The sequence below is a fragment of the Carcharodon carcharias genome, chromosome 7 (assembly GCF_017639515.1).
Source record: "Carcharodon carcharias isolate sCarCar2 chromosome 7, sCarCar2.pri, whole genome shotgun sequence".
Lineage (NCBI taxonomy): Eukaryota > Metazoa > Chordata > Chondrichthyes > Lamniformes > Lamnidae > Carcharodon > Carcharodon carcharias.
In genome coordinates this window covers 35194841-35205709 of record NC_054473.1, presented here as the reverse complement: position 1 = coordinate 35205709, position 10869 = coordinate 35194841, and the positions used below count along the sequence as shown (strand labels likewise).

The 10869-nt window shown below is 42.6% G+C and overlaps 1 protein-coding gene across 1 annotated transcript in view; it reads right to left on the bottom strand.

Moving 5' to 3' along the window:
* Window positions 1-2466: 2466 nt before the first annotated feature.
* The window catches only part of ninj1 (ninjurin 1), a 46525-nt gene continuing 38122 nt past the window's right edge, over window positions 2467-10869 (bottom strand). The window contains exon 4 of the mRNA XM_041191886.1: window positions 2467-3382. The gene's annotated coding sequence lies outside the window, so the exon portion shown is untranslated. The remainder of the gene's footprint in view (window positions 3383-10869) is intronic.

Sequence of the window (10869 nt, the reverse complement as noted above, 5' to 3'; positions counted from 1 at the left end):
TACATAATAGTAGAAAAGACAAAGTCAAAATACAGTTAATAATCTGATTTAAAATCTGTTTTGATTGTTTTCATTAATTAAACAGTAAAATTCAAAATATAAGGCAGTAGTTTATTCTCCACCCTTTATCGACTTTACCCATTTAAAACTGTCTATGCTGTAATGTGATATAAACAAGGTGTAATGAAAATGAAGGAAGAATAGCCTACTATGGTAGTCATGCTTCACAGTGCTGTGGTCATGGCTTGAGTTACAAGCCGTAGCTGATAATTAGTTCTAACTACATTATTTTGTCTGTTCTTATCCAGCTGGCCAGCCTCTGGGATAGAGAACATCCCATCACTGGTGATCACATCATTGATTTAATACGTGTTCCTGCTTGTAACTGATGAGAGAATTTTTGACACCTTTTACAGTAGACAAGCTGGCTCATACTGTCTGCATATGCTGGAAATAATTGTGGTTAATTATTTACAGAGGAAGAGATAATGCAGGTTGCACATCTGTTATGCAGTCTTTTAGAACCCAGGTTATTTCATTGATTGGGTGATTTTAATTTTGGGCAGAAAAAAACATTTAGGGCATTATTTCCCTAGATGCTCAGGACCTTTATGTCAATAAGAGCTCCAAGCCCATACTTGCTGGCGGCGAGGCTATGACACAATCTTCTAGCAGCAGCCTCCTATTGGCTGCCTCCCAGCTTGCCAATAGCAAAAGGGCTCCTGATGCTGCAGGCCCAATCAGAGTGCAGACAGCACTTGAGGCTCAGCAGTCCCACTGGTAAAGTTGGGTGCTGCTGATGCAGGCCGGGGGCAGGGGGTTGGGGACATGGAGGAACCCACACTGGCCTACACATCAATGAATAAATGGCCGACAAATGGAAAGGTAATTGAATTGGAGAGGTGCGGAAACCCCTTCAGCAGCAATGTCTGGCCTGCGGCTCCAATGGCCCTCCTGCCAGCTGCAGTGAAGCTGCCTCTGTGGAACCCGTGGCCTCAATAAGCTGTCATGGCTCCCCCTATTTTCCCAGCATTCCCTGCCTCCAAGCCCAAAGCCACAGGGCAGCCATTGACCACCTGCTGACCAATTCTCCAGCTATACAAGTCTATTACTCTCAACTACATGAAATGTCCTAATATGAACAAATACTTTTCATCTAATGAAGTATGATTGACCTGAAGTGTTTAACTCTGTTTCTGTCTCCACAGATGCTGCCTGATCTGCTGTGTATTTCCAGCATTTTTTAAAATTCCAGATCTCCAGCATTTGCTGTATTTTGCTTTTGAACTACTTTTCCTATTTAATGTACAATTGTACATTAGTTTAAAAAAACAATTATTCTGAAGTTTGTGCATATTTTTAAACCATAATTCAACAAAATTATTTCAAGTGTGAGTAAAATGTACTTCACCTGGCAGTGTGACTCAATTATAAGTAAAAACAGAAAATGCTGGAAATACCCAGCAGGTATTGCTGCACCTGCAGAGACAGAAACACATTTAACATCCCAGGTTGATAAATCTTTCATTAGTGAATCAATTATTTTGTTTGGTTATTTCATGTACTGATAACCCTCTGGTGCTGCTTAACTTCAGATGAAAGGGTAGAGATTATAGAGGAGCAATCATGCCCATGACTCAACCGCTTGTTGACTGCAAAATTGCGTCAATCAGCTAAAAACTCTTGACCAGTTTTACTTTTCCCTTTCTCCTAAACTTCTGGATCTTTATTGGCTTTCAAATCAGTAGATGTGAATCCACCCAAGTGAGTTCTTGCCCTAATTCGCCATTATTCTATCCTGACACTGTGTCAACTTGCCATTCAAAAGAGGGCTATGAACAATGTAAATGCATTAGAAGCAGTTCAGAGAAGGTTTACTAGGCTAATACCAGGAATGGGTGGGTTGTCTTATGAGGAAAGGTTGGACAGGTTAGGCTTGTGTCCACTGGAGTTTAGAAGAGTCAGAGGTGACTTGATTGAAACCTTTAAGATCCTGAGGGGTACTGACAGTGGATGTGGAGAGGATGTTTCCTCTTATGGGAGAATCTAGAACTAGGAGTCACAGTTTAAAAATAAGGAGTCTCTCATTTAAGACAGAGATGATGAGAATTTTTTTTTCTCTGAGGGTCGTGAGTCTTTGGAACTCTCTTCCTCAAATGGCAGTGGAAGTAGAGTCTTTGAAGATTTTTAAGGCAGTGCTAGATAGATTCTTGATTAACATGGGGTGAAACGTTATTGGGGGTAGGCGGAAGGTTAGAATCAGAGCAGCCATGATCTTATTGAATGGCGGAGCAGGCTTGAAAGGCCGAGTGGCCTACTCATGCTCCTAGTTCATATATTCATTCGTATAAGTCAAGCCTTAAACTATGCTATGCTCACTCAATATCCATGCACATACTTTCTGCAGAGTTCACTGACTATTGATGAGCAGCAGGACAGACACAAAGAAAGCATACAAAGGTGCTGACCAGAGCAGGAGGAAATTTAACCTGAACAAAAAATATAAGCAAATATACACAGGGGTAAGAATGTAAAATGGGGAAAAGAAGCAAAATGAAACTTAAAAGGTACAATGCAGAGGAAGAAACAAATTGAGGATTAAATTCAAACAAAACCCTCAAAACATGATGATAACAGCAAAAGAAGAGATCAGGGAATCCAGAGATTTATGGTTGAATTTCAGAGATATGTAAAGGGTGCAAGGTTACACACAACGAGCATGATAAAAAAGCACAGCTATATTTTAGAGAACAAATGTAGCAACATTGCTCTGAAAAAAAACATTTTATCCCATTTCCAAAAGGGCTTAAATTTCTAAAATACAACATTTCAAATGTTTTATATTACAGAACAGTTTTAAAAGCATGCAGGTTGTGCAATTGCACTTTAAGCAGGCATGCCCCAAGTGTGCTCTGTGTTAAATAGAAACAATCCATTCTTATTCTTTTAATCTTGTAGCAACAATCTGGTGTTAGGTTTACTTGTTTATACTGAAATGGCCCATATTTTGGTCAGTTGATCGAATTATTAAATAATCATTTCTGGTCTATTTCATAACTGCTTTTGTATTTCTAAGCTCTAATTTCAAAATAATTTATCTGCTTATTAAGGTGCATTTGTTTCTCTTTATAATTTTTAACATTTGCAATAAAACAATTACATTTTTTGCTGAATTTAGATGTGCCACCTATTCCAGATATGCACAATATTGTTCATCAATTGTATTAAGGCAGCTTTGTTCCAAGCAGAGAGTCACATGTTAAGAGAGCCATTTTATGAGGAGGCCTGCCTTCTAAAAGCTATCTTGTTAACATTGTAACTGTGCCAGTGATGCATGTGATCTCCAGTTTCCTTTGTAGTTCAGGCTGTCGTTCATTATGAGCTGGAAAATGTGGAAAAAGCAAATGGGAGTTCCCAATTAGAATGATTAATTCCAACACAACATTGTTCAAAATGGACATCCTGTTACAGATTTCTTCTTTACATTAAGAACAGCCCAGCAAATGTTAATCATAAGGAATTCCTTTCACAATCAGAAATAGCAGATTAACAATTCTTAAAATGCTATTTCTGGATCCTGTCTTAAACTGACTGGAAACAAGATGTGTTTTAGCAGTTGTGGTTTGGCCAAGTCTGGTATGGCAAGAACAGCATCCTGGGTAGAATTTTACAGGCCCATCACGGCAGGGAAGGGGCCATGAAATGTGGCGAGCCATTCAAAACTCCACTGACTTCGGGGGAATGTAAAATACCATCAACGTAAAATTCCGCCCCTTGCGTTAGCAGAATTTATTTCCTGGAGAACAAGGAGGAAAAAATGATTCCATCCACTATCAGTCAGTGACACTGGAGATGGTGATTGTTTTAGCGGGGAGTGACTAGGGTTGAGGCTTGGAGATTATGACTTTAGTGACTTTTTAAAATGGACCTTGCATAACACAAGGCTGGTCGCAGTAATGCAGGCACGCAAGGTCCTCAAAATCCTGTAGATTTCTACCAGACGGCATTGTGGGAACATCATTATCACATGGGCTGTAGCAGGCTCCACCACCTGAGAGCAAAAGGAGTTGGACAATAAATGCTGACCCTGCCAGCAAATGTCTCACCCTGATAATAAAACAAAAACTCCAGAATGTGAGTACTTAGTCTAGTCTAGCACTGATGGAATGCTGCAATTTTTGTACACTTCTCTTTCTCTTTGTATCTTCAAAGTCCTCCGTTAAAATGTAACTTTTACCCACGCCTTTCATTCTCTCCCTTACACTAACCCCAAAATTCCTTTATCTCCTGTTTGGTGTCCAGCTCTTTTGTTGAACTGAAATCTCATGGGGCAGGATTTTTACCTCACCGGGCGGCGGATAGGCCCGGGAGCGGCCACGAAACCAACTACCGCCCGTGATCGGGCCCCAACCACGATTTCATGCTGGCTGGCCAATCAACGGGCAGCCAGAATGAATCGCCCATTGCAGCGCTGCCGGGGTGGGGGGGAGGGGGAGCACGGAAGTTTGTGGGTGCGCGCACTGTAAGCTCCCTGAAGGCACAGAGCTGCCTCAGGGAGCTGAAGATTTAAAACATTACAAATAAAGATTTCAAAAATAAGGTAAACATGTCCCCTCGTGACTCTGTCACATGAGAAGGGACGTGTTATAAATGCGATTTGAACATTTTAATTTTACTTTTAATTCCTGTTGGAAACCTTATCCCGTCTGTGGATGAGGTTTCATAAAACAATCCAATGGCCGCCCGGCTGATTCACCTGCCCGTCAACTGTAAAGTTGGGCGGGCAGTGCAAAATTGCATTTAATTATTTCTTTAATGGCCTTAATAGGGCTGTTAATTGCCAGCAGGCGTGCTGCTGACTCCCGCACATGCCCACCGACTGAAATATCACACAAGTGCGGGGACACTTGCCCAACATCATTGTGCATCCTTTTACGCTCGAGCATTTCGGGCGCATGCCCATGCACCAAGCGCAAAATTCTGGCCATGAAGCACTTCACTTAAAATGCTGGAGCACAAACAAGATGCTGATAATTCATATTATGCCTGAAATGAAACAATATGATTAAGCCTCAGTATGAAAAATAGTGAACTTGCAGTGAACTTTCAAATCTTAATTGATGAGGTTTCCATTGGGAACATTCACGTATCATTTTGTGGATTTAACAGTTTTGATGAAGTTGGAATTAATGCCAAGACCCCACAGTGATGTTGATTTGGTTGTTTTTATTCTGAAGATATATTATTGGCAAAACTTTGTCTTTAAATAATTTGACAAATGCCAATATAATTGAAGGATCTCTGCCTTTTTAAACAGTCCAACAGACAGGGATTATTTTCATGTCACGTTCTTCATCCTTCTGAATGTGTTTGGTGCTGTGGGCTGCTTTTTGAATCTTTACTGTAAGATCAGAACGGTTATGGGTGTTTTTATTCCACATGGTTAGGAATCAACATTCTTTTTTATGCCAACTGTAGAAAGATGTAGAACCAGGCCGTTATCCTGCATCTTCAGCATAACACAGTATTAAAGTAATTTCTTCAAGCTCAAGCACTATTTATGGAATTTGATCTTTTGCCCTGAAAAGAGGTGATCACGAGGTTTACTGTAAAGTAGCTGATCTCAAACAAAGGGAGGGCCTGGTTGATTCTAAATACAGAAATGTTGAGGGTAAACCTTACAAATAAATTATGCGTTGATAGCTTCCTTAATTTTGAATTATCTGAAATTAATATATCTATTGCCATAAACTGAGATATTTCAGCTACTTTGAACAATGCAGCAAAGCACACCAACTGTATTATTAATGTTGGCTATAATTAAAACAATATTCCAGAGTACCTATCCATCCTTATGACCTACCTAGGCCTGTCTTCTAAAGATGAGTCGAGCCATGGTGTTCCACACCATACGTGATTATCTCCAGATATGACTATTGTTTTAATTATAAGTTTTATAGGATTATTATATACTGAGATTGTGGCTTTAAATTAAGGATGATTGGGGTGGGGTTCATGTGACCTGTTCTGAAGGCTGCCTGACAGCTACCACAGCCCGATGCGGGAGGGAGGTGATCTCTAGTCTAACAGACACATCCTGCAGCCATTTAAGGATTCCGGGAGACTTGACCTGGCATGGCCGGCGGAAGAAGAATCATTGGAACAGGCTTTATTGTGGGTGGCGGATATAAGGCTGAAAACTGAGTTAGATGCCTTGGGTGGTCACTCGAAGTTGCTACTTTGCAAAATGGGGATACAGGAACCCATTGGAAGCTGGGAGCAGCTGTGGACTGAATGACTAATTCCATGAGGCATGCAATGTGTGACAAGTATAAAAGGGGAACATTCCTCTGTAGTTTAAAGTATAAGTTGCCTATAAAAATAGTGCTCTTAGTTATTTGTTACAGTAAGAGTAAAATTTTGTGTCATTCTTTCAGCTAATAACTAGAAGTTCGGATCTCTTTTTCAAAGTTATTGGTCTTTATAGTGATCATAAAACTGAAGCCGAAACCACCAATCCTGATTGAAAATGGACATTTATCCAGGTCCTTTTTGAAGCAATTTCGTGAGTGTCAACTATCTTTATGGTGAGTTTACATGGATTGTCTGTTATTCCATTTTCTGATACAAACTACAGGTCTATGTAAAGGAAATCTATAATGTGTTCTCTAACTTTATGGCCTAAAGATAAATTTATATTTAAAGATTACGATATTTTTGTAATCGGACATGCAATTCATTTTGTCCAAAGATATTACATTTTGAATGAGATACTTTTGGTTATGTTTCAATGAATGTGAATTGTTTTTCAAAGGATGCCTGGATAGGCACTGTCAATTAAGATATGCAATCTTCAAATATTAAGTCAAAAAACAGATGCTAAAAATATGCATTATTATAATCAAACAGCTTTAATGGATCAAGTTGAAAGTTGATGTTGACTGCACAAATATGAGGCAGGGCAGGGCAGAGGTGGGAAGGTGCAGGGTCCCAAACTGGCACTCACCCACCCAAGTAAATGGCTCCCATCTCCAAACTCATCTCAGGAGAGGGCATTAAATTCCACCCATGGATTTGACTGTCTATTGTAAGGAGGTTTACTATCAAGGCAATTGGGCGAGATTTTGCTGTAGCAGGGCAGCTAATCCTATGTCATTTTTTTGTTTGCCCTTCCACCAATTTGCCCATAAGGTTGTTGAAAGTGCAATTAATTATGGCACCATGAAGGAAATGGGCAGCCTGGAGTAGAGCAATCAACAGGGTACTTCCTTAGCCAGTGAGACTGAAGGATTGGAAAATAAACAGTAGGACTGAGAAAGTGGGGGTAAATTAGTATCAAATTAGGTACTGTAAACAAAAAAGAGAAATAGAAGGGAAGAAGGATTAGATTAAGAGAGGCAGAAGGAGGAAAAAAAATTAAAATCTCCCTGAAAAATTCAAAACCTGAAAGAATGAAACTCCACACTTGTAATATTTAATTTTTTTGGGATGTCTGGCGAGCTACCTTTTGCTATACTGTAAATGCTGAAGCTAAATAATTACTCAGCATGTCTGCCATTTCCTTGTTATCATTGACAACATTGGCCCACAGTGTTTCTGACCACCCTCTTTTTCTGAATATAATTGTGAAATCTCCCTTGCAAGCTAATTTTTGTAAAAACCTATCTGGTTCACTAATATCCTTTAGGGAAGGAAATCTGCTGTCCTTACCTGGTCTGGCCTACATGTGACTCCGGACCCACAGTGGTTGACTCTTAAATGCCCTCTGAGCTAGGGCAATTAGGGATGGACAATAAATGCTGGCCCAGCCAGTAACACCCACATATCATGAATCAATTTTAAAAAGCCCTTTTCATATTCCTTTCTTGTTGCTCTTCCCCATTTCACCAGAATCTGTGTTTTAATTTGTATTTTTGGATGTCTTAAGTTTTATATTTTCTCTTGCCTCTTTTGTTGTCCATGCTGCATTTTTTGGCAAGTAGAATTTATAGGGTATAAATTGGTTCTATATCATGCTAAATTCTTTTTTTAATACCTCCTCCTGATCATCTGTAATTTTACCCATTGACAGATTTGCCCAGCTCACTGAAAACAATCTGTCTCATCTCATTGAAGTCAGTCTTATCTAAATCTAAAATCTTTGTACCTCTCTCATGTTTCTCTCTTCCAAAAACTATGTTGAACTTGATCAAATTATGATCCTTATTAGAAAAATGTTCACAGACCATTAGGCTGATGTCTAAACATTACTATAATGTTACTAATATTGCAAAATCTGAAATAGCCTATTTCCTTTGTAATTTTAGGCCATAGTGGCCCAGATTTTCACCAAGTTGGGATAACTCCAGAGGCCTTTAAAAATGGCAGGTGGGTTCCGATTCCCAGCCCTGTTGCAGAGCTAGGCGATTTTCAGATGTACCATTTAAGGGTGTGGACTGATTCGGGTCACAATCCCATACCTGACATTCCGGCTCCATTGTGGGGATGGGCATGTCCTACTCCTCTGCAATTTTCATGAAGTTGGGCCAGGTTTTTAAAGAGTCATGGTTCACAACCCTTTGGAGAAGTTGTGAGCATGAAAGGACCTTTTAAAAGTAGAGTTCAAAAGGTCCTCCTCATGCCCCTATGCCAAGCTATGCCCTGCACCCACCCCCATGGCCCCTCATGCTCCTATGCCAAGTTACAGCATTTCCGTGCCCATTCACCCATTATACACTATAGAACCAATGAACCCCGTAGAGACAATAAGATGTGTATAAAAAAATGATTCATTCATTACTTTAGAAATGTCTATTATCCAGACTCTTTACTGTATCGATAATAGAAACTGCAGGCACTAGAAACCTCTTAACATTGTGTAAACAAACATTGTGAATTTGACAAGAGATCAGAGAGCCAGGGCTGTCAACCAAGCAATGTTTTCCCTGGGACTCAGATGTTTCAACAGGCTAATGGTGGGCTCTCAGCCAAGCCTCATTATGTATTCTCATTTCAAGTGCCTTCCATGCTTGGGGGCATGATGAGGCATGGGGAGTGTTTGTTTTGGGAGTGGGGGGTGCTGCAGGGCCCTTCTGTTGATTTGATGTGCTGGTCTTTTTATCCCAATCTATCTGAAAATTACCCATTAAAATCACTCTGCCTTTGCTCCATGTTTATCTAATCTCAGCGTTTATATAAGCTGCCACTTCACAGGGGGCATATACACAACTCCTGCTACAGTCTTAAATCATTTTTCCATTTCTTAATTCTACCCATAAAGTCTTCACTGCCTGCTTACGTATTATTATATTCTCTCTTACCATGGAAGTGATTTCATTTAGGGTGGAATTTTCTGTGCCTGCTGGCAGCGGGCACGATGGGTGGCGTGCACGGACAATATGGCGCGATCGATTTCACAATGGTGGGAAGGCAGGTCGCGATCTTCCGCTCAGCCCTCCGACGGCAGGCCACATTTCCCACCAATGGTCATCGGGGAGCTCATTCTAATACATCAGCATATCATTAAAATGCCATCTCGCCAGGCTCTTGGACCCTGCTGGATCGTCCATCCACGTCGGTGGGAAAGCACGTCGATGTGTTTCACAACAGCACACAGGCGACGTGTACTTGGTAGCCTTCACTTTGGGGGAACTGAAGGCGAGTGAGCAGCAGCGTTCTGCAGAGCTCGCCAGGGTCACTGCCTACTTTGCAGATCTCAGGGACACCAGGGGGGCCTGGGTGAAGTGCTGCCCTTCCTCAGAGGTGAGTGCTTTTGGGGGGTTGTTGCCCTGTAACAAAGGCGACTGTTGTCGGGGGGGGGGGTGGGGGTGGTTGCATGGGGGCAACAGCTGCTCAGCCTCGGAGGTGACTGTTGCTGTTGTTTGGGGAGCTGGGGGGTGGGGGGGGCAACTGCTGCCCTGACGTTGGATCCTACGCACAAGAAATCGAGGTTGGGGGGGGGCAGGGTAAGTGAGGGGAGTGGCCATGCAGTAGGGACACCTGTATAAACTGACCATTCCCCTGCAACTGAGACAGATCAGGCACAGCCAGAGTGATATGATTGCGGCCGGGCTCCAATCCTGCTCACCCACACAAGCAACGCGCAGGCACCAAAGTGCTACCAAGTGCCCCATATCTTAGCCCCCACATCCCGCCGGCCCCACCCTGCCTGGCACAGACTGCGAGTCCATGCCACTTTATTGGACAGCGGGGCAGTTGGACTGCACACGTTGTACAATCTCCTCACCAACGCTGGCCACATAGCAGTCACTGCTGGAGGTGCTCACAGCCCTTTGCAATCTCAGCATCCCAATTAGGAGCTGTCTCCCCCTGTCGCCGGCTGACAGGGCAGCCATGCAGTGCACTCATCTGTGGCCATCCGAGGGGTGGCCAGCACTCTCTGGGAATTGTTAAGGGGCAGTCACACAGGGCCAGGAAAGGCGCTAAGTACAGCTATGATAACCACGTCTCTTTCTCTCTTTTATGCTGCAGGAGGACCACATCTGCAGTATGGAGCTTGGTGACCAAGTTGTATGCCTGATGGCCCACAGAGTGAAGAACACGGAGGAGAGAGTGACTGAGGCACCTGGCCGCGCAAAGGCAGGAGCAGCAACCTCATGAAGAAGGGCAGCAAGGGCTCCCGCACACGCTTCCCAGAAGCGATAGCGAGCCATGGCTGGTCAGTGCCTAGTGACACCCAGGGTCTATAGATGCCTGCTTTCGGGGTCCTGCTATGTGGCAGTGGCACTCTCCTTCCTTGGCCTGTGAAGCTGGCGCTGTAGAGGTCACAGGAAGAGGGGATTCGGATGGGCTGGACACTCCAAGTCACCTGGGTGGATGGTCCTGGAGTGTGCACCTGCTGATCCTCCTCCCTATGGGTGCCCGAGGGCC